The sequence below is a fragment of the Pseudophryne corroboree genome, unplaced genomic scaffold, assembly GCF_028390025.1.
Source record: "Pseudophryne corroboree isolate aPseCor3 unplaced genomic scaffold, aPseCor3.hap2 scaffold_2107, whole genome shotgun sequence".
Lineage (NCBI taxonomy): Eukaryota > Metazoa > Chordata > Amphibia > Anura > Myobatrachidae > Pseudophryne > Pseudophryne corroboree.
Window position 1 is genome coordinate 23042 of NW_026968751.1, and position 25253 is coordinate 48294.

General features: G+C 35.7%; 5 non-coding genes across 5 annotated transcripts; all 5 read right to left on the bottom strand.

The window, feature by feature from the left end:
* Positions 1-4716: 4716 nt before the first annotated feature.
* TRNAI-UAU (transfer RNA isoleucine (anticodon UAU)) lies at positions 4717-4809 on the bottom strand. Its single transcript is given in 2 exon segments — positions 4717-4752; positions 4772-4809. It is a non-coding gene; the product is annotated as a tRNA-Ile (tRNA).
* Positions 4810-11893: 7084 nt separating this feature from the next.
* Positions 11894-11986, bottom strand: TRNAI-UAU (transfer RNA isoleucine (anticodon UAU)). Its single transcript is given in 2 exon segments — positions 11894-11929; positions 11949-11986. It is a non-coding gene; the product is annotated as a tRNA-Ile (tRNA).
* Positions 11987-13685: 1699 nt separating this feature from the next.
* Positions 13686-13778, bottom strand: TRNAI-UAU (transfer RNA isoleucine (anticodon UAU)). The gene is given in 2 exon segments: positions 13686-13721; positions 13741-13778. It is a non-coding gene; the product is annotated as a tRNA-Ile (tRNA).
* Positions 13779-19113: 5335 nt separating this feature from the next.
* Positions 19114-19206, bottom strand: TRNAI-UAU (transfer RNA isoleucine (anticodon UAU)). Its single transcript is given in 2 exon segments — positions 19114-19149; positions 19169-19206. It is a non-coding gene; the product is annotated as a tRNA-Ile (tRNA).
* A 3523-nt stretch (positions 19207-22729) lies between these two features.
* Positions 22730-22822, bottom strand: TRNAI-UAU (transfer RNA isoleucine (anticodon UAU)). The gene is given in 2 exon segments: positions 22730-22765; positions 22785-22822. It is a non-coding gene; the product is annotated as a tRNA-Ile (tRNA).
* Between the last annotated feature and the right edge of the window lie 2431 nt (positions 22823-25253).

Genomic DNA, 25253 nt, shown 5'->3' on the forward strand with positions numbered 1-25253 from the left:
CTGCTTTACCAACAGTATGTTAATCTTTTCCATTGCTGTTTTGTTGGCTGACTGAAGGAAGATATGCAGTGCATTTGAACCAAAGCAGATGTGTGCTGACAAATTAAATGCACAATCATGTTTGTGTTTTTTCTTTCTTTCTTCCATCCTTTGTAATATCATATTAAATATTAAGGTAGCAGTTTATAATCAATGACTAATGACAAGGGAAAAAAACAGTATTTAAAGATGTTCCAGGTGAGGCTTGAACTCAAAACCTCGGCATTGCTCAACAGATACTGTCTTATAAGTACCGCGCGCAGACCAATTGCGCCACTGGAGCACTTTGTAGTTTTAATTTGTTATGCTAGATGTGGATTTTATTCAATACAATCAGTACAGTCATAAGAATTGAAAAAGAAAATCATTTTTGGTGATGAATGATGAGCAACAAAGGAACATGCATGCCAGATGGCACTTGAATAATCTGCCCACGATGATAGAAAAGGTTTAAAAAAAAACAACAACAATGTTATTTTTGTCATATTTTAGCTTCTGTGGTCATTTTTTACAAGCTAAACACTGCAAGACTGTTTTACAGTTGAAGCAAGGATAAAATATCAACTCTAGTGATGAGGCACTTGCTGTAATGACTTCCAACTCAGACGGGACTTAAACCCACAACCACTGGCTTAGGAGAACAGTGCCTTATCCATTATGCCAGTTGTGCTTACTGATGTCCTTATTTAAGACTGATAGGTTTTTAATAGTCAATTATTTATTTTTGAAAAAAAGTGAAGCTGTTTACTGTGTTCTTTGCATTACCAAGTCCAGCAAGAAATGTGCTGGTACTAACCAGAGCTGTCAGTATGGATTATCATGCTATATTGCAGAAAATCAATTTGATGCAACTGCTTTACCAACAGTATGTTAATCTTTTCCATTGCTGTTTTGTTGGCTGACTGAAGGAAGATATGCAGTGCATTTGAACCAAAGCAGATGTGTGCTGACAACTTAAATGCACAATCATGTTTGTGTTTTTTCTTTCTTTCTTCCATCCTTTGTAATATCATATTAAATATTAAGGTAGCAGTTTATAATCAATGACTAATGACATAAGAAAAGGAAAAAAAAACAGTATACAAAAATGCTCCATGTGAGGCTTGAACTCACAACCTCAGCATTGCTCAACAGATTCTGTCTTATAAGTACCGTGCGCTGACTAATTGCGCCACTGGAGCGCTTTTCAGCATTAATTGGTTATGCTAGATGTGGATTTTATTCAATACAATCAGTACAGTCATAAGAATTGAAAAAGAAAATCATTTTTGGTGATGAATGATGAGCAACAAAGGAACATGCATGCCAGATGGCACTTGAATAAGCTGTCCACGGTGATAGAAAAGGTTTAAAAAACAACAACAACAATGTTATCATAATTAATGTCATATTTTAGCTTCTGTGGTCATTTTATACAAGCTAAACGCTGCAAGACTGTTTTACAGTTGAAGCAAGGATAAAATATCAACTCTAGTGATGAGACACTTGCTGTAATGACTTCCAACTCAGACGGGACTTAAACCAACAACCACTGGCTTAGGAGAACAGTGCCTTACCCATTATGCCAGTGGTGCTTACTGATGTTCTTATTTAGGACAGTTAGGTTTTTAATAGTCAATTATTTATTTTTGAAAAAAATTGAAGCTGTTAACTGTGTTCTTTGCATTACCAAGTCCAGCAAGAAATGTGCTGGTACTATCCAGAGCTGTCAGTATGGATTATCATGCTATATTGCAGAAAATCAATTTGATGCAACTGCTTTACCAACAGTATGTTAATCTTTTCCATTGCTGTTTTGTTGGCTGACTGAAGGAAGATATGCAGTGCATTTGAACCAAAGCAGATGTGTGCTGACAACTTAAATGCACAATCATGTTTGTGATTTTTCTTTCTTTCTTCCATCCTTTGTAATATCATATTAAATATTAAGGTAGCAGTTTATAATCAATGACTAATGACATAAGAAAAGGAAAAAAAACAGTGTACAAAGTTGCTCCAGGTGAGGCTTGAACTCACAACCTCAGCATTGCTCAACAGATACTGTCTTATAAGTACCGCGTGCTGACCAATTGCGCCACTGGAGCACTTTGCAGCATTTATTGGTTATGCTAGATGTGGATTTTATTCAATACAATCAGTACAGTCATAAGAATTGAAAAAGAAAATCATTTTTGGTGATGAATGATGAGCAACAAAGGAACATGCATGCTAGATGGCACTTGAATAAGCTGTCCACGGTGATAGAAAAGGTTTAAAAACAACAACAACAATGTTATCATAATTAATGTCATATTTTAGCTTCTGTGGTCATTTTTTACAAGCTAAACACTGCAAGACTGTTTTACAGTTGAAGCAAGAATAAAATATCAACTCTAGTGATGAGACACTTGCTGTAAATAACTTCCAACTCAGACGGGACTTAAACCCACAATCACTGGCTTAGGAGAACAGTGCCTTACCCATTATGCCAGTGGTGCTTACTGATGTCTTTATTTAAGACTGATAGGTTTTTAATAGTCAATTATTTATGTTTGAAAAAAATTGAAGCTGTTTACTGTGTTCTTTGCATTACCAAGTCCTGCAAGAAATGTGCTGGTACTATCCAGAGCTGTCAGTATGGATTATCATGCTATATTGCAGAAAATCAATTTGATGCAACTGCTTTACCAACAGTATGTTAATCTTTTCCATTGCTGTTTTGTTGGCTGACTGAAGGAAGATATGCAGTGCATTTGAACCAAAGCAGATGTGTGCTGACAACTTAAATGCACAATCATGTTTGTGTTTTTTCTTTCTTTCTTCCATCCTTTGTAATATCATATTAAATATTAAGGTAGCAGTTTATAATCAATGACTAGGAAAAAAAACAGTATACAAAGATGTTCCAGGTGAGGCTTGAACTCAAAACCTCGGCATTGCTCAACAGATACTGTCTTATAAGTACCGCGCGCAGACCAATTGCGCCACTGGAGCACTTTGTAGTTTTAATTTGTTATGCTAGATGTGGATTTTATTCAATACAATCAGTACAGTCATAAGAATTGAAAAAGAAAATCATTTTTGGTGATGAATGATGAGCAACAAAGGAACATGCATGCCAGATGGCACTTGAATAATCTGCCCACGATGATAGAAAAGGTTTAAAAAAAAACAACAACAATGTTATTTTTGTCATATTTTAGCTTCTGTGGTCATTTTTTACAAGCTAAACACTGCAAGACTGTTTTACAGTTGAAGCAAGGATAAAATATCAACTCTAGTGATGAGGCACTTGCTGTAATGACTTCCAACTCAGACGGGACTTAAACCCACAACCACTGGCTTAGGAGAACAGTGCCTTATCCATTATGCCAGTTGTGCTTACTGATGTCCTTATTTAAGACTGATAGGTTTTTAATAGTCAATTATTTATTTTTGAAAAAAAGTGAAGCTGTTTACTGTGTTCTTTGCATTACCAAGTCCAGCAAGAAATGTGCTGGTACTAACCAGAGCTGTCAGTATGGATTATCATGCTATATTGCAGAAAATCAATTTGATGCAACTGCTTTACCAACAGTATGTTAATCTTTTCCATTGTTGTTTTGTTGGCTGACTGAAGGAAGATATGCAGTACATTTGAACCAAAGCAGATGTGTGCTGACAACTTAAATGCACAATCATGTTTGTGTTTTTTCTTTCTTTCTTCCATCCTTTGTAATATCATATTAAATATTAAGGTAGCAGTTTATAATCAATGACTAATGACATAAGAAAAGGAAAAAAAAACAGTATACAAAAATGCTCCATGTGAGGCTTGAACTCACAACCTCGGCATTGCTCAACAGATACTGTCTTATAAGTACCGTACGCTGACTAATTGTGCCACTGGAGCGCTTCTCAGCATTAATTGGTTATGCTAGATGTGGATTTTATTCAATACAATCAGTATAGTCATAAGAATTGAAAAAGAAAATCATTTTTGGTGATGAATGATGAGCAACAAAGGAACATGCATGCCAGATGGCACTTGAATAAGCTGTCCACGGTGATAGAAAAGGTTTAAAAAACAACAACAACAACAATGTTATCATAACTAATGTCATATTTTAGCTTCTGTGGTAATTTTTTACAAGCTAAACGCTGCAAGACTGTTTTACAGTTGAAGCAAGGATAAAATATCAACTCTAGTGATGAGACACTTGCTGTAATGACTTCCAACTCAGACGGGACTTAAACCAACAACCACTGGCTTAGGAGAACAGTGCCTTACCCATTATGCCAGTGGTGCTTACTGATGTTCTTATTTAGGACAGTTAGGTTTTTAATAGTCAATTATTTATTTTTGAAAAAAATTTAAGCTGTTAACTGTGTTCTTTGCATTACCAAGTCCAGCAAGAAATGTGCTGGTACTATCCAGAGCTGTCAGTATGGATTATCATGCTATATTGCAGAAAATCAATTTGATGCAACTGCTTTACCAACAGTATGTTAATCTTTTCCATTGCTGTTTTGTTGGCTGACTGAAGGAAGATATGCAGTGCATTTGAACCAAAGCAGATGTGTGCTGACAACTTAAATGCACAATCATGTTTGTGATTTTTCTTTCTTTCTTCCATCCTTTGTAATATCATATTAAATATTAAGGTAGCAGTTTATAATCAATGACTAATGTCAAGGGAAAAAAACTGTATACAAAGATGCTCCAGGTGAGGCTTGAACTCACAACCTCAGCATTGCTCAACAGATACTGTCTTATAAGTACCGCGTGCTGACCAATTGCACCACTGGAGCACTTTGCAGCATTCATTGGTTATGCTAGATGTGGATTTTATTCAATACAATCAGTACAGTCATAAGAATTGAAAAAGAAAATCATTTTTTGTGATGAATTATGAGCAACAAAGGAACATGCATGCCAGATGGCACTTGAATAAGCTGCCCACGGTGATAGAAAAGGTTTAAAAAAAAACAACAACAATGTTATTTTTGTCATATTTTAGCTTCTGTGGTCATTTTTTTACAAGCTAAACACTGCAATACTGTTTTACAGTTGAAGCAAGGATAAAATATCAACTCTAGTGATGAGGCACTTGCTGTAATGACTTTCAACTCAGACGGGACTTAAACCCACAACCACTGGCTTAGGAGAACAGTGCCTTATCCATTATGCCAGTGGTGCTTACTGATGTCCTTATTTAAGACTGATAGGTTTTTAATAGTCAATTATTTATTTTTGAAAAAAAGTGAAGCTGTTTACTGTGTTCTTTGCATTACCAAGTACAGCAAGAAATGTCTTGGTACTAACCAGAGCTGTCAGTATGGATTATCATGCTATGTTGCAGAAAATCAATTTGATGCAACTGCTTTACCAACAGTATGTTAATCTTTTCCATTGCTGTTTTGTTGGCTGACTGAAGGAAGATATGCAGTGCATTTGAACCAAAGCAGATGTGTGCTGACAACTTAAATGCACAATCATGTTTGTGTTTTTTCTTTCTTTCTTCCATCCTTTGTAATATCATATTATTTATTAAGGTAGCAGTTTATAATCAATGACTAATGACATAAGAAAAGGAAAAAAATCAGTATACAAAGATGCTCCAGGTGAGGCTTGAACTCACAACCTCAGCATTGCTCAACAGATACTGTCTTATAAGTACCACGCGCTGACCAATTGCACCACTGGAGCACTTTGCAGCATTAATTGGTTATGCTAGATGTGGATTTTATTCAATACAATCAGTACAGTCATAAGAATTGAAAAAGAAAATTATTTTTGGTGATGAATGATGAGCAACAAAGGAACATGCATGCCAGATGGCACTTGAATAAGCTGTCCACGGTGATAGGAAAGGTTTAAAAAACAACAACAACAGCAATGTTATCATAATTAATGTCATATTTTAGCTTCTGTGGTAATTTTTTACAAGCTAAACGCTGCAAGACTGTTTTACAGTTGAAGCAAGGATAAAATATCAACTCTAGTGATGAGACACTTGCTGTAATGACTTCCAACTCAGACGGGACTTAAACCCACAACCACTGGCTTAGGAGAACAGTGCCTTACCCATTATGCCAGTGGTGCTTACTGATGTTCTTATTTAGGACAGTTAGGTTTTTAATAGTCAATTATTTATTTTTGAAAAAAATTGAAGCTGTTTACTGTGTTCTTTGCATTACCAAGTCCAGCAAGAAATGTGCTGGTACTATCCAGAGCTGTCAGTATGGATTATCATGCTATATTGCAGAAAATCAATTTGATGCAACTGCTTTACCAACAGTATGTTAATCTTTTCCATTGCTGTTTTGTTGGCTGACTGAAGGAAGATATGCAGTGCATTTGAACCAAAGCAGATGTGTGCTGACAACTTAAATGCACAATCATGTTTGTGTTTTTTCTTTCTTTCTTCCATCCTTTGTAATATCATATTAAATATTAAGGTAGCAGTTTATAATCAATGACTAATGTCAAGGAAAAAAAACAGTATACAAAGATGCTCCAGGTGAGGCTTGAACTCTCAACCTCAGCATTGCTCAACAGATACTGTCTAATAAGTACCGCGTGCTGACCAATTGCACCACTGGAGCACTTTGCAGCATTCATTGGTTATGCTAGATGTGGATTTTATTCAATACAATCAGTACAGTCATAAGAATTGAAAAAGAAAATCATTTTTGGTGATGAATTATGAGCAACAAATGAACATGCATGTCAGATGGTACTTGAATAAGCTGTCCACTGTGATAGAAAAGGTTTTAAAAAAACAACAACAATGTTATCATAATAAATGTCATATTTTAGCTTCTGTGGTCATTTTTTGCAAGCTAAACACTGCAAGACTGTTTTACAGTTGAAGCAAGGCTAATATATCAACTCTAGTGATGAGACACTTGCTGTAATGACTTCCACCCCATATGGGACTTGGACCACCTGGCTTAGGAGGGCAGTGACTTATCCATTATGCCAGTGGTGCTTACTGATGTCCTTATTGAAGACTGATAGGTTTTTAATAGTCAATTATTTATTTTTGAAAAAAAGTGAAGCTGTTTACTGTGTTCTTTGCATTACCAAGTCCAGCAAGAAATGTGCTGGTACTAACCATAGCTGTCAGTATGGATTATCATGCTATATTGCAGAAAATCAATTTGATGCAACTGCTTTACCAACAGTATGTTAATCTTTTCCATTGCTGTTTTGTTGGCTGACTGAAGGAAGATATGCAGTGCATTTGAACCAAAGCAGATGTGTGCTGACAACTTAAATGCACAATCATGTTTGTGTGCTTTCTTTCTTTCTTCCATCCTTTGTAATATCATATTAAATATTAAGGTAGCAGTTTATAATCAATGACTAATGACAAGGAAAAAAAACAGTATACAAAGATGCTCCAGGTGAGGCTTGAACTCAAAACCTTGGCATTGCTCAACAGATACTGTCTTATAAGTACCGCGCGCAGACCAATTGCGCCACTGGAGCACTTTGTAGCATTAATTTGTTATGCTAGATGTGGATTTTATTCAATACAATCAGTACAGTCATAAGAATTGAAAAAGAAAATCATTTTTGGTGATGAATGATGAGCAACAAAGGAACATGCATGCCAGATGGCACTTGAATAAGCTGCCCACGGTGATAGAAAAGGTTTAAAAAAAAACAACAACAATGTTATTTTTGTCATATTTTAGCTTCTGTGGTCATTTTTTACAAGCTAAACACTGCAAGACTGTTTTACAGTTGAAGCAAGGATAAAATATCAACTCTAGTGATGAGGCACTTGCTGTAATGACTTCCAACTCAGACGGGACTTAAACCCACAACCACTGGCTTAGGAGAACAGTGCCTTATCCATTATGGCAGTGGTGCTTACTGATGTCCTTATTTAAGACTGATAGGTTTTTAATAGTCAATTATTTATTTTTGAAAAAAAGTGAAGCTGTTTACTGTGTTCTTTGCATTAACAAGTCCAGCAAGAAATGTGCTGGTACTAACCAGAGCTGTCAGTATGGATTATCATGCTATATTGCAGAAGATCAATTTGATGCAACTGCTTTACCAACAGTATGTTAATCTTTTCCATTGCTGTTTTGTTGGCTGACTGAAGGAAGATATGCAGTGCATTTGAACCAAAGCAGATGTGTGCTGACAACTTAAATGCACAATCATGTTTGTGTGTTTTCTTTCTTTCTTCCATCCTTTGTAATATCATATTAAATATTAAGGTAGCAGTTTATAATCAATGACTAATGACATAAGAAAAGGAAAAAAAAACAGTATACAAAAAAACTCCATGTGAGGCTTGAACTCACAACCTCGGCATTGCTCAACAGATACTGTCTTATAAGTACCGCGCGCTGACCAATTGCGCCACTGGAGCGCTTTGCGGCATTAATTGGTTATGCTAGATGTGGATTTTATTCAATACAATCAGTACAGTCATAAGAATTGAAAAAGAAAATCATTTTTGGTGATGAATGATGAGCAACAAAGTAACATGCATGCCAGATGGCACTTGAATAAGCTGTCCACGGTGATAGAAAAGGTTTAAAAAACAACAACAACAATGTTATCATAATTAATGTCATATTTTAGCTTCTGTGGTAATTTTTTACAAGCTAAACACTGCAAGACTGTTTTACAGTTGAAGCAAGGATAAAATATCAACTCTAGTGATGAGACACTTGCTGTAATGACTTCCAACTCAGACGGGACTTAAACCCACAACCACAGGCTTAGGAGAACAGTGCCTTACCCATTATGCCAGTGGTGCTTACTGATGTTCTTATTTAGGACAGTTAGGTTTTTAATAGTCAATTATTTATTTTTGAAAAAAATTGAAGCTGTTTACTGTGTTCTTTGCATTACCAAGTCCAGCAAGAAATGTGCTGGTACTATCCAGAGCTGTCAGTATGGATTATCATGCTATATTGCAGAAAATCAATTTGATGCAACTGCTTTACCAACAGTATGTTAATCTTTTCCATTGCTGTTTTGTTGGCTGACTGAAGGAAGATATGCAGTGCATTTGAACCAAAGCAGATGTGTGCTGACAACTTAAATGCACAGTCATGTTTGTGTTTTTTCTTTCTTTCTTCCATCCTTTGTAATATCATATTAAATATTAAGGTAGCAGTTTATAATCAATGACTAATGTCAAGGAAAAAAAACAGTATACAAAGATGCTCCAGGTGAGGCTTGAACTCTCAACCTCAGCATTGCTCAACAGATACTGTCTTATAAGTACCGCGTGCTGACCAATTGCACCACTGGAGCACTTTGCAGCATTCGTTGGTTATGCTAGATGTGGATTTTATTCAATACAATCAGTACAGTCATAAGAATTGAAAAAGAAAATCATTTTTGGTGATGAATTATGAGCAACAAATGAACATGCATGTCAGATGGTACTTGAATAAGCTGTCCACGGTGATAGATAAGGTTTAAAAAAAACAACAACAATGTTATCATAATAAATGTCATATTTTAGCTTCTGTGGTCATTTTTTGCAAGCTAAACACTGCAAGACTGTTTTACAGTTGAAGCAAGGCTAAAATATCAACTCTAGTGATGAGACACTTGCTGTAATTAATTCCACCCCATATGGGAATTGGACCCCCTGGCTTAGGAGGGCAGTGACTTATCCATTATGCCAGTGGTGCTTACTGATGTCCTTTTTGAAGACTGATAGGTTTTTAATAGACAATTATTTATTTTTGAAAAAAAGTTAAGCTGTTTACTGTGTTCTTTGCATTACCAAGTCCAGCAAGAAATGTGCTGGTACTAACCAGAGCTGTCAGTATGGATTATCATGCTATATTGCAGAAAATCAATTTGATGCAACTGCTTTACCAACAGTATGTTAATCTTTTCCATTGCTGTTTTGTTGGCTGACTGAAGGAAGATATGCAGTGCATTTGAACCAAAGCAGATGTGTGCTGACAACTTAAATGCGCAATCATGTTTGTGTTTTTTCTTTCTTACTTCCATCCTTTGTAATATCACATTAAATATTAAGGTAGCAGGTAATCAATGACTAATGACATAAGAAAAGAAAAAAAAAACAGTATACAAAGCTGCTCCAGCTGATTCTTGAACTCACAACCTCGGCATTGCTCAACAGATACTGTCTTATAAGTACCGCGCGCTGACCAATTGCGCCACTTTAGCACTTTGCAGCATTAGTTGGTTATGCTAGATGTGGATTTTATTCAATACAATCAGTACAGTCATAAGAATTGAAAAAGAAAATCATTTTTGGTGATGAATTATGAGCAACAAATGAACATGCATGTCAGATGGCACTTGAATAAGCTGTCCACTGTGATAGAAAAGGTTTAAAAAAACAACAACAATGCTATCATAATTAATGTCATATTTTAGCTTCTGTGGTCATTTTTTTCAAGCTAAACACTGCAAGACTGTTTTACAGTTGAAGCAAGGATAAAATATCAACTCTAGTGATGAGACACTTGCTGTAATGACTTCCAACTCAGACGGGACTTAAACCCACAACCACTTGCTTAGGAGAACAGTGCCTTATCCATTATGCCATTGGTGCTTACTGATGTCTTTATTTAAGACTGATAGGTTTTTAATAGTCAATTATTTATTTTTGAAAAAAATTGAAGCTGTTTACTGTGTTCTTTGCATTACCAAGTCCAGCAAGAAATGTGCTGGTACTAACCAGAGCTGTCAGTATGGATTATCATGCTATATTGCAGAAAATCAATTTGATGCAACTGCTTTACCAACAGTATGTTAATCTTTTCCATTGCTGTTTTGTTGGCTGACTGAAGGAAGATATGCAGTGCATTTGAACCAAAGCAGATGTGTGCTGACAACTTAAATGCACAATCATGTTTGTGTTTTTTCTTTCTTTCTTCCATCCTTTGTAATATCATATTAAATATTAAGGTAGCAGTTTATAATCAATGACTAATGACATAAGAAAAGGAAAAAAAAACAGTATACAAAGATGCTCCAGGTGAGGCTTGAACTCACAACCTCGGCATTGCTCAACAGATACTGTTTTATAGGAACCGCGTGCTGCCCAATTTCACCACTGGAGCACTTTGCAGCATTAACTGGTTATGCTAGACATGGATTTTATTCAATACAATCAGTACAGTCATAAGAATTGAAAAAGAAAACAATTTTTGGTGATGAATGATGAGCAACAAAGGAACATGCATGCCAGATGGCACTTGAATAAGCTGTCCACGGTGATAGAAAAGGTTTAAAAAACAACAACAACAATGTTATCATAATAAATGTCATATTTTAGCTTCTGTGGTCATTTTTTGCAAGCTAAACACTGCAAGACTGTTTTACAGTTGAAGCAAGGATAAAATATCAACTCTAGTGATGAGACACTTGCTGTAATGACTTCCACCCCATATGGGACATGGACCCCCTGGCTTAGGAGGGCAGTGACTTATCCATTATGCCAGTGGTGCTTACTGATGTTCTTATTTAAGACTGTAAGGTTTTTAATAGTCAATTATTTATTTTTGAGCAAAAAGTTAAGCTGTTTACTGTGTTCTTTGCATTACCAAGTCCAGCAAGAAATGTGCTGGTACTAACAAGAGCTGTCAGTATGGATTATCATGCTTATTGCAGAAAATCAATTTGATGCAACTGCTTTACCAACAGTATGTTAATCTTTTCCATTGCTGTTTTGTTGGCTGACTGAAGGAAGATATGCAGTGCATTTGAACCAAAGCAGATGTGTGCTGACAACTTAAATGCACAATCATGTTTGTGTTTTTTCTTTCTTTCTTCCATCCTTTGTAATATTATATTAAATATTAAGGCTACCAGTTTATAATCAATGACAAATGACATAAGAAAAGGGAAAAAAAAAACAGTATACAAAGCTGCTCCAGGTGAGGCTTGAACTCACAACCTCGGAATTGCTCAACAGATACTGTCTTATAAGTACCGTGCGCTGACCAATTGCGCCACTGGAGCACTTAGCAGAAACAGTTGGTTATGCTAAATGTGGATTTTATTCAATACAATCAGTACAGTCATAAGAATTGAAAAATAAAATCATTTTTGGTGATGAATGATGAGCAACAAACGAACGTGCATGCCAGATGGCACTTGAATAAGCTGTCCACGGTGATAGAAAAGGTTTATAAAAAAACAACAACAATGCTATCATAATAAATGTCATTTTTTAGCTTCTGTGGTCATTTTTTACAAGCTAAACACTGCAAGACTGTTTCACAGTTGAAGCAAGGATAAAATATTAACTCTAGTGATGAGACACTTGCTGTAATGACTTCCACCCCAAATGGGACTTGGACCCCCTGGCTTAGGAGGGCAGTGACTTATCCATTATGCCAGTGGTGCTTACTGATGTTCTTATTTAAGACTGTTAGGTTTTTAATAGTCAATTATTTATTTTTGAGGAAAAAGTGAAGCTGTTTACTGTGTTCTTTGCATTACCAAGTCCAGCAAGAAATGTGCTGGTACTATCCAGAGCTGTCAGTATGGATTATCATGCTATATTGCAGAAAATCAATTTGATGCAACTGCTTTACCAACAGTATGTTAATCTTTTCCTTTGCTGTTTTGTTGGCTGGCTGACTGAAGGAAGATATGCAGTGCATTTGAACCAAAGCAGATGTGTGCTGACAACTTAAATGCACAATCATGTTTGTGTTTTTTCTTTCTTTCTTCCATCCTTTGTAATATCATATTAAATATTAAGGTAGCAGTTTATAATCAATGACTAATGACATAAGAAAAGGAAAAAAAAACAGTAGACAAACATGGTCCAGGCGAGGCTTGAACTCAAAACCTCAGCATTGCTCTACAGATACTATCTTATAAGTACCATGCGCGGACCAATTGCACCGCTGGAGCACTTTGCAGCATTGATTTGTTATGCTAGATGTGATACAATCAGTACAGTCATAAGAATTGAAAAAGAAAATCATTTTTGGAGATGAATGATGAGAAACAAAGGAACATGCATGCCAGATGGCACTTGAATAAGCTGTCCACGGTGATAGAAAAGGTTTAAAAAAAACAACAACAATGTTATCATAATAAATGTCATATTTTAGCTTCTGTGGTCATTTTTTGCAAGCTAAACACTGCAAGACTGTTTTACAGTTGAAGCAAGGATAAAATATCAACTCTAGTGATGAGATACTTGCTGTAATGAATTCCACCCCATAGGGGACTTGGACCCCCTGGCTTAGGAGGGCAGTGACTTATCCATTATGCAAGTGGTGCTTACTGATGTTCTTATTTAAGACTGTCAGGTTTTTAATAGTCAATTATTTATTTTTGAGGAAAAAGTGAAGCTGTTTACTGTGTTCTTTGCATTACCAAGTCCAGCAAGAAATGTGCTGGTACTATCCAGAGCTGTCAGTATGGATTATCATGCTATATTGCAGAAAATCAATTTGATGCAACTGCTTTACCAACAGTATGTTAATCTTTTAAATTGCTGTTTTGTTGGCTGACTGAAGGAAGATATGCAGTGCATTTGAACCAAAGCAGATGTGTGCTGACAACTTAAATGCACAATCATGTTTGTGTTATTTCTTTCTTTCTTCCATCCTTTGTAATATCATATTAAATATTAAGGAAGCAGTTTATAATCAATGACTAATGACATAAGACAAGGAAAAAAAAAAACAGTATACAAAGATGCTCCAGGTGAGGCTTGAACTCACAACCTCGGCATTGCTCAACATATACTGTCTTATAAGTACCGCGCGCTGACCAATTGCACCACTGGAGCACTTTGCAGCATTAGTTGGTTTTGCTAGATGTGGATTTTATTCAATACAATCAGTACAGTCATAAGAATTGAAAAAGAAAATAATTTTTGGTGATGAATGATGAGCAACAAAGGAACATGCATGCCAGATGGCACTTGAATAAGCTGTCCACGGTGATAGAAAAGGTTTAAAAAACAACAACAACAATGTTATCATAATTAATGTCATATTTTAGCTTCTGTGGTCATTTTTTGCAAGCTAAACACTGCAAGACTGTTTTACAGTTGAAGCAAGGATAAAATATCAACTCTAGTGATGAGACACTTGCTGTAATGACTTCCAACTCAGACGGGACTTAAACCCACAAGCACTGGCTTAGGAGAACAGTGCCTTATCCATTATGCCAGTGGTGCTTACTGATGTCCTTATTTAAGACTGATAGGTTTTTAATAGTCAATTATTTATTTTTGAGGAAAAAGTGAAGCTGTTTACTGTGTTCTTTGCATTACCAAGTCCAGCAAGAAATGTGCTGGTACTATCCAGAGCTGTCAGTATGGATTATCATGCTATATTGCAGAAAATCAATTTGATGCAACTGCTTTACCAACAGTATGTTAATCTTTTAAATTGCTGTTTTGTTGGCTGACTGAAGGAAGATATGCAGTGCATTTGAACCAAAGCAGATGTGTGCTGACAACTTAAATGCACAATCATGTTTGTGTTTTTTCTTTCTTTATTCCATCCTTTGTAATATCATATTAAATATTAAGGAAGCAGTTTATAATCAATGACTAATGACATAAGAAAAGGAAAAAAAAACAGTATACAAAGATGCTCCAGGTGAGGCTTGAACTCACAACCTCTGCATTGCTCAACAGATTCTGTCTTATAAACACCGCGCGCTGACCAATTGCGCCACTGGAGCTCTTTGCAGCATTAATTGGTTATGCTAGATGTGGATTTTATTCAATACAATCAGTACAGTCATAAGAATTGAAAAAGAAAATCATTTTTGGTGATGAATGATGAGCAACAAAGGAACATGCATGCCAGATGGCACTTGAATAAGCTGTCCACGGTGATAGAAAAGGTTTAAAAAACAACAACAACAATGTTATCATAATTAATGTCATATTTTAGCTTCTGTGGTCACTTTTTACAAGCTAAACACTGCAAGACTGTTTTACAGTTGAAGCAAGGATAAAATATCAACTCTACTGATGAGACACTTGCTGTAATGACTTCCAACTCAGACGGGACTTAAACCCACAACCACTGGCTTAGGAGAACAGTGCCTTATCCATTATGCCAGTGGTGCTCACTGATGTCCCTATTTAAGACTGTTAGGTTTTTAATAGTCAATTATTTATTTTTGAAAAAAAGTGAAGCTGTTTACTGTGTTCTTTGCATTACCAAGTCCAGCAAGAAATGTGCTGGTACTATCCAGAGCTGTCAGTATGGATTATCATGCTATATTGCAGAAAATCAATTTGATGCAACTGCTTTACCAACAGTATGTTAATCTTTTAAATTGCTGTTTTGTTGGCTGACTGAAGGAAGATATGCAGTGCATTTGAACCAAAGCAGATGTGTGCTGACAACTTAAATGCACAATCATGTTTGTGTTTTTTCTTTCTTTCTTCCATCCTTTGTAATATCATATTAAATATTAAGGTAGCAGTTTATAATCAATGACTAATGACATAAGAAAAGGAAAAAAAAAATAGTATACAAAGATGCTCCAGGTGAGGCTTGACCTCACAACCTTGGCATTGCTCAACAGATACTGTCTTATAAGTTTTGCGTGCTGACCAATTGCGCCACTGGAGCACTTTGCAGCATTAATTGGTTATGCTAGATGTGGATTTTATTCAATACAATCAGTACATTCATAAGAATTGAAAAAGAAAATCATTTTTGGTGATGAATGATGAGCAACAAAGGAACATGCATGCCAGATGGCACTTGAATAAGCTGTCCACGGTGATAGAAAAGGTTTAAAAAACAACAACAACAATGTTATCATAATAAATGTCATATTTTAGCTTCTGTGGTCATTTTTTACAAGCTAAACACTGCAAGACTGTTTTACAGTTGAAGCAAGGATAAAATATCAACTCTAGTGATGAGACACTTGCTGTAATGACTTCCAACTCAGACGGGACTTAAACCCACAACCACTGGCTTAGGAGAACAGTGCCTTATCCATTATGCCAGTGGTGCTTACTGATGTCCTTATTTAAGACTGATAGGTTTTTAATAGTCAATTATTTATTTTTGAAAAAAAGTGAAGCTGTTTACTGTGTTCTTTGCATTACCAAGTCCAGCAAGAAATGTGCTGGTACTATCCAGAGCTGTCAGTATGGATTATCATGCTATATTGCAGAAAATCAATTTGATGCAACTGCTTTGCCAACAGTATGTTAATCTTTTCCATTGCTGTTTTGTTGGCTGATTGAAGGAAGATATGCACTGCATTTGAACCAAAGCAGATGTGTGCTGACAACTTAAATGCACAATCATGTTTGTGTTTTTTCTTTATTCCATCCTTTGTAATATCATATTAAATATTAAGGTAGCAGTTTATAATCAATGACTAATGACATAAGAAAAGGAAAAAAAAAATAGTGTACAAAGATACTCAAGGTGAGGCTTGACCTCACAACCTTGGCATTGCTCAACAGATACTGTATTATAAGTTTCACGCGCTGACCAATTGCGCCACTGGAGCACTTTGCAGCATTAATTGGTTATGCTAGATGTGGATTTTATTCAATACAATCAGTACATTCATAAGAATTGAAAAAGAAAATCATTTTTGGTGATGACTGATGAGCAACAAAGGAACATGCATGCCAGATGGCACTTGAATAAGCTGTCCACGGTGATAGAAAAGGTTTTAAAAACAACAACAACAACAACAATGTTATCATAATAAATGTCATATTTTAGCTTCTGTGGTCATTTTTTACAAGCTAAACACTGCAAGACTGTTTTACAGTTGAAGCAAGGATAAAATATCAACTCTAGTGATGAGACACTTGCTGTAATGACTTCCAACTCAGACGGGACTTAAACCCACAACCACTGGCTTAGGAGAACAGTGCCTTATCCATTATGCCAGTGGTGCTTACTGATGTCCTTATTTAAGACTGATAGGTTTTTAATAGTCAATTATTTATTTTTGAAAAAAAGTGAAGCTGTTTACTGTGTTCTTTGCATTACCAAGTCCAGCAAGAAATGTGCTGGTACTATCCAGAGCTGTCAGTATGGATTATCATGCTATATTGCAGAAAATCTATTTGATGCAACTGCTTTACCAACAGTATGTTAATCTTTTCCATTGCTGTTTTGTTGGCTGACTGAAGGAAGATATGCAGTGCATTTGAACCAAAGCAGATGTGTGCTGACAACTTAAATGCACAATCATGTTTTTGTTTTTTCTTTCTTTCTTCCATCCTTTGTAATATCATATTAAATATTAAGGTAGCAGTTTATAATCAATGACTAATGACATAAGAAAAGGAAAAAAAAAACAGTACACAAAGATGCTCCAAGTGAGGCTTGAACTCACAACCTCGGCATTGCTCAACAGATACTGTCTTATAAGTTTCGTGCGCTTACCAATTGTGCCACTGGAGCATTTTGCTGCATTAATTGGTTATGCTAGATGTGGATTTTATTCAATACAATCAGTACATTCATAAGAATTGAAAAAGAAAATCATTTTCAGTGATGAATGATGAGCAACAAAGGAACATGCATGCCAGATGGCACTTGAATAAGCTGTCCACGGTGATAGAAAAGGTTTAAAAAACAACAACAACAACAATGTTATCATAATAAATGTCATATTTTAGCTTATGTGGTCATTTTTTACAAGCTAAACACTGCAAGACTGTTTTACAGTTAAAGCAAAGATAAAATATCAACTCTAGTGATGAGACACTTGCTGTAATGACTTCCAACTCAGACGGGACTTAAACCCACAACCACTGGCTTAGGAGAACAGTGCCTTATCCATTATGCCAGTGGTGCTTACTGATGTCATTATTTAAGACTGATAGGTTTTTAATAGTCAATTATTTATTTTTGAAAAAAAGTGAAGCTGTTTACTGTGTTCTTTGCATTACCAAGTCCAGCAAGAAATGTGCTGGTACTATCCAGAGCTGTCAGTATGGATTATCATGCTATATTGCAGAAAATCAATTTGATGCAACTGCTTTACCAACAGTATGTTAATCTTTTCCATTGCTGTTTTGTTGGCTGACTGAAGGAAGATATGCAGTGCATTTGAACCAAAGCAGATGTGTGCTGACAACTTAAATGCACAATCATGTTTGTGTTTTTTCTTTCTTCCATCCTTTGTAATATCATATTAAATATTAAGGTAGCAGTTTATAATCAATGACTAATGACATAAAAAAAGGAAAAAAAAACATTATACAAAGCTGTTCCAAGTGAGGCTTGAACTCACAACATCGGCATTGCTCAACAGATACTGTCTTATAAGTACCGCGCGCTGACCAATTGCGCCACTGGAGCACTTTGCAGCATTAATTAGTTATGCTAGATGTGGATTTTATTCAATACAATCAGTACAGTCATAAGAATTGAAAAAGAAAATCATTTTTGGTGATGAATGATGAGCAACAAAGGAACATGCATGCCAGATGGCACTTGAATAAGCTGTCCACGGTGATAGAAAAGGTTTAAAAAACAACAGCAACAATGTTATCATAATTAATGTCATATTTTAGCTTCTGTGGTCACTTTTTACAAGCTAAACACTGCAAGACTGTTTTACAGTTGAAGCAAGGATAAAATATCAACTCTACTGATGAGACACTTGCTGTAATGACTTCCAACTCAGACGGGACTTAAACCCACAACCACTGGCTTAGGAGAACAGTGCCTTATCCATTATTCCAGTGGTGCTCACTGATGTCCTTATTTAAGACTGTTAGGTTTTTAATAGTCAATTATTTATTTTTAAAAAAAAGTGAAGCTGTTTACTGTGTTCTTTGCATTACCAAGTCCAGCAAGAAATGTGCTGGTACTATCCAGAGCTGTCAGTATGGATTATCATGCTATATTGCAGAAAATCAATTTGATGCAACTGCTTTACCAACAGTATGTTAATCTTTTCCATTGCTGTTTTGTTGGCTGACTGAAGGAAGATATGCAGTGCATTTGAACCAAAGCAGATGTGTGCTGACAACTTAAATGCACAATCATGTTTGTGTTTTTTCTTTCTTTCTTCCATCCTTTGTAATATCATATTAAATATTAAGGTAGCAGTTTATAATCAATGACTAATGACATAAGAAAAGGAAAAAAAACAGAATACAAAGATGCTCCAGGTGAGGCTTGAACTCACAACCTCGGCATTGCTCAACAAATACTGTCTTATAAGTACCACGCGCTGACCAATTGCGCCACTGGAGCACTTTGCAGCATTAATTGGTTATGCTAGATGTGGATTTTATTCAATACAATCAGTACATTCATAAGAATTGAAAAAGAAAATCATTTTTGGTGATGAATGATGAGCAACAAAGGAACATGCATGCCAGATGGCACTTGAATAAGCTGTCCACAGTGATAGAAAAGGTTTAAAAAACAACAACAACAACAATGTTATCATAATTAATGTCATATTTTAGCTTCTGTGGTCATTTTTTACAAGCTAAACACTGCAAGACTGTTTTACAGTTGAAGCAAGGATAAAATATCAACTCTAGTGATGAGACACTTGCTGTAATGACTTCCAACTTAGACGGGACTTAAACCCACAACCACTGGCTTAGGAGTACAGTGCCTTATCCATTATGCCTGTGGTGCTTACTGATGTCCTTATTTAAGACTGATAGGTTTTTAATAGTCAATTATTTATTTTTGAAAAAAGTGAAGCTGTTTACTGTGTTCTTTGCATTACCAAGTCCAGCAAGAAATGTGCTGGTACTATCCAGAGCTGTCAGTATGGATTATCATGCTATATTGCAGAAAATCAATTTGATGCAACTGCTTTACCAACAGTATGTTAATCTTTTCCATTGCTGTTTTGTTGGCTGACTGAAGGAAGATATGCAGTGCATTTGAACCAAAGCAGATGTGTGCTGACAACTTAAATGCACAATCATGTTTGTGTTTTTTCTTTCTTTCTTCCATCCTTTGTAATATCATATTAAATATTAAGGTAGCAGTTTATAATCAATGACTAATGACATAAGAAAAGGAAAAAAAAATAGTATACAAAGATGCTCCAGGTGAGGCTTGACCTCACAAGCTTGGCATTGCTCAACAGATACTGTATTATAAGTTTCGCGCGCTGACCAATTGCTCCACTGGAGCACTTTGCAGCATTAATTGGTTATGCTAGATGTGGATTTTATTCAATACAATCAGTACATTCATAAGAATTGAAAAAGAAAATCATTTTTGGTGATGAATGATGAGCAACAAAGGAACATGCATGCCAGATGGCACTTGAATAAGCTGTCCACGGTGATAGAAAAGGTTTAAAAAACAACAACAACAATGTTATCATAATAAATGTCATATTTTAGCTTCTGTGGTCATTTTTTACAAGCTAAACACTGCAAGACTGTTTTACAGTTGAAGCAAGGATAAAATATCAACTCCACTGATGAGACACTTGCTGTAATGACTTCCAACTCAGACGGGACTTAAACCCACAACCACTGGCTTAGGAGAACAGTGCCTTATTCATTATGCCAGTGGTGCTTACTGATGTCCTTATTTAAGACTGATAGGGTTTTAATAGTCAATTATTTATTTTTGAAAAAAAATTTAAGCTGTTTACTGTGTTCTTTGCATTACCAAGTCCAGCAAGAAATGTGCTGGTACTATCCAGAGCTGTCAGTATGGATTATCATGCTATATTGCAGAAAATCAATTTGATGCAACTGCTTTACCAACAGTATGTTATTCTTTTCCATTGCTGTTTTGTTGGCTGACTGAAGGAAGATATGCAGTGCATTTGAATCAAAGCAGATGTGTGCTGACAACTTAAATGCACAATCATGTTTGTGTGTTTTCTTTCTTTCTTCCATCCTTTGTAATATCATATTAAATATTAAGGCTACAAGTTTATAATCAATGACTAATGACATTAGAAAAGGAAAAAAAACAGTGTACAAAGATGCTCCAGGTGAGGCTTGAACTCACAACCTTGGCATTGCTCAACAGATACTGTCTTATAAGTACCGCGTGCTGACCTACTGCACCACTGGAGCACTTTGCAACATTGATTGGTTATGCTAGATGTGGATTTTATTCAATGCAATCAGTACAGTCATAAGAATTGAAAAAGAAAATCATTTTTGGTGATGAATGATGAGCAACAAAGGAACATGCATGCCAGATGGTACTTAAATAAGATGTCCACGGTGATAGAAAATGTTTAAAAAAAACAACAACAATGTTATCATAATAAATGTCATTTTTTAGCTTCTGTGGTCATTTTTTGCAAGCTAAACACTGCAAGACTGTTTTACAGTTGAAGCAAGGATAAAATATCAATTCTAGTGATGAGACACTTGCTGTAATGACTTCCACCCCATATGGAACTTGGACCCCCTGTCTTAGGAGGGCAGTGACTTATCCATTATGCCAGTGGTGCTTACTGATGTTCTTATTTAAGACTGATAGGTTTTTAATAGTCAATTATTTATTTTTGAAAAAATGTGAAGCTGTTTACTGTGTTCTTTGCATTACCAAGTCCAGCAAGAAATGTGCTGGTGCTATCCAGAGCTGTCAGTATGGATTATCATGCTATATTGGAGAAAATCAATTTGATGCAACTGCTTTACCAACAGTATGTTAATCTTTTCCATTGCTGTTTTGTTGGCTGACTGAAGGAAGATATGCAGTGCATTTGAACCAAAGCAGATGTGTGCTGACAACTTAAATGCACAATCATGTTTGTGTTTTTTCTTTCTTTCTTCCATCCTTTGTAATATCATATTAAATATTAAGGTAGCAGTTTATAATCAATGACTAATGACATAAGAAAAGGAAAAAAAAACATTATACAAAGATGCTCCAGGTGAGGCTTGACCTCACAACCTTGGCATTGCTCAACAGATACTGTCTTATAAGTTTCGCGCGCTGACCAATTGCGCCACTGGAGCACTTTGCAGCATTAATTGGTTATGCTAGATGTGGATTTTATTCAATACAATCAGTACATTCATAAGAATTGAAAAAGAAAATCATTTATGGTGATGAATGATGAGCAACAAAGGGACATGCATGCCAGATGGCACTTGAATAAGCTGTCCACGGTGATAGAAAAGGTTTAAAAAACAACAACAACAACAATGTTATCATAATAAATGTCATATTTTAGCTTCTGTGGTCATTTTTTACAAGCTAAACACTGCAAGACTGTTTTACAGTTGAAGCAAGGATAAAATATCAACTCTAGTGATGAGACACTTGCTGTAATGACTTCCAACTCAGACGGGACTTAAACCCACAACCACTGGCTTAGGAGAACAGTGCCTTATCCATTATGCCAGTGGTGCTTACTGATGTCCTTATTTAAGACTGATAGGTTTTTAATAGTCAATTATTTATTTTTGAAAAAAAGTGAAGCTGTTTACTGTGTTCTTTGCATTACCAAGTCCAGCAAGAAATGTGCTGGTACTATCCAGAGCTGTCAGTATGGATTATCATGCTATATTGCAGAAAATCAATTTGATGCAACTGCTTTACCAGCAGTATGTTAATCTTTTCCATTGCTGTTTTGTTGGCTGACTGAAGGAAGATATGCAGTGCATTTGAACCAAAGCAGATGTGTGCTGACAACTTAAATGCACAATCATGTATGTGTGTTTTCTTTCTTTCTTCCATCCTTTGTAATAGCATATTAAATATTAAGGTAGCAGTTTATAATCAATGACTAATGACATAAAAAAAGGAAAAAAAAAACATTATACAAAGCTGCTCAAGGTGAGGCTTGAACTCACAACCTCGGCATTGCTCAACAGATACTTTATTATAAGTACCGCGCGCTGACCAATTGCGCCACTGGAGCACTTTGCAGCGTTAATTGGTTATGCTAGATGTGGATTTTATTCAATACAATCAGTACAGTCATAAGAATTGAAAAAGAAAATAATTTTTGGTGATGAATGATGAGCAACAAAGGAACATGCATGCCAGATGGCACTTGAATAAGCTGTCCACGGTGATAGAAAAGGTTTAAAAAACAACAGCAACAATGTTATCATAATTAATGTCATATTTTAGCTTCTGTGGTCACTTTTTACAAGCTAAACACTGCAAGACTGTTTTACAGTTGAAGCAAGGATAAAATATCAACTCTACTGATGAGACACTTGCTGTAATGACTTCCAACTCAGACGGGACTTAAACCCACAACCACTGGCTTAGGAGAACAGTGCCTTATCCATTATTCCAGTGGTGCTCACTGATGTCCTTATTTAAGACTGTTAGGTTTTTAATAGTCAATTATTTATTTTTAAAAAAAAGTGAAGCTGTTTACTGTGTTCTTTGCATTACCAAGTCCAGCAAGAAATGTGCTGGTACTATCCAGAGCTGTCAGTATGGATTATCATGCTATATTGCAGAAAATCAATTTGATGCAACTGCTTTACCAACAGTATGTTAATCTTTTCCATTGCTGTTTTGTTGGCTGACTGAAGGAAGATATGCAGTGCATTTGAACCAAAGCAGATGTGTGCTGACAACTTAAATGCACAATCATGTTTGTGTTTTTTCTTTCTTTCTTCCATCCTTTGTAATATCATATTAAATATTAAGGTAGCAGTTTATAATCAATGACTAATGACATAAGAAAAGGAAAAAAAACAGAATACAAAGATGCTCCAGGTGAGGCTTGAACTCACAACCTCGGCATTGCTCAACAAATACTGTCTTATAAGTACCGCGCTGACCAATTGCGCCACTGGAGCACTTTGCAGCGTTAATTGGTTATGCTAGATGTGGATTTTATTCAATACAATCAGTACAGTCATAAGAATTGAAAAAGAAAATAATTTTTGGTGATGAATGATGAGCAACAAAGGAACATCCATGCCAGATGGCACTTGAATAAGCTGTCCACTGTGATAGAAAAGGTTTAAAAAACAACAACAACAATGTTATCATAATTAATGTCATATTTTAGCTTCTGTGGTCATTTTTTACAAGCTAAACACTGCAGGACTGTTTTACAGTTGAAGCAAGGATAAAATATAAACTCTAGTGATGAGACACTTTCTGTAATGACTTCCAACTCAGACGGGACTTAAACCCACAACCACTGGCTTAGGAGAACAGTGCCTTATTCATTATGCCAGTGGTGCTTACTGATGTCCTTATTTAAGACTGATAGGGTTTTAATAGTCAATTATTTATTTTTGAAAAAAAATTTAAGCTGTTTACTGTGTTCTTTGCATTACCAAGTCCAGCAAGAAATGTGCTGGTACTATCCAGAGCTGTCAGTATGGATTATCATGCTATATTGCAGAAAATCAATTTGATGCAACTGCTTTACCAACAGTATGTTATTCTTTTCCATTGCTGTTTTGTTGGCTGACTGAAGGAAGATATGCAGTGCATTTGAATCAAAGCAGATGTGTGCTGACAACTTAAATGCACAATCATGTTTGTGTGTTTTCTTTCTTTCTTCCATCCTTTGTAATATCATATTAAATATTAAGGCTACAAGTTTATAATCAATGACTAATGACATTAGAAAAGGAAAAAAAACAGTGTACAAAGATGCTCCAGGTGAGGCTTGAACTCACAACCTTGGCATTGCTCAACAGATACTGTCTTATAAGTACCGCGTGCTGACCTACTGCACCACTGGAGCACTTTGCAACATTGATTGGTTATGCTAGATGTGGATTTTATTCAATGCAATCAGTACAGTCATAAGAATTGAAAAAGAAAATCATTTTTGGTGATGAATGATGAGCAACAAAGGAACATGCATGCCAGATGGTACTTAAATAAGATGTCCACGGTGATAGAAAATGTTTAAAAAAAACAACAACAACGTTATCATAATAAATGTCATTTTATAGCTTCTGTGGTCATTTTTTGCAAGCTAAACACTGCAAGACTGTTTTACAGTTGAAGCAAGGATAAAATATCAATTCTAGTGATGAGACACTTGCTGTAATGACTTCCACCCCATATGGAACTTGGACCCCCTGTCTTAGGAGGGCAGTGACTTATCCATTATGCCAGTGGTGCTTACTGATGTTCTTATTTAAGACTGATAGGTTTTTAATAGTCAATTATTTATTTTTGAAAAAATGTGAAGCTGTTTACTGTGTTCTTTGCATTACCAAGTCCAGCAAGAAATGTGCTGGTACTATCCAGAGCTGTCAGTATGGATTATCATGCTATATTGCAGAAAATCAATTTGATGCAACTGCTTTACCAACAGTATGTTAATCTTTTCCATTGCTGTTTTGTTGGCTGACTGAAGG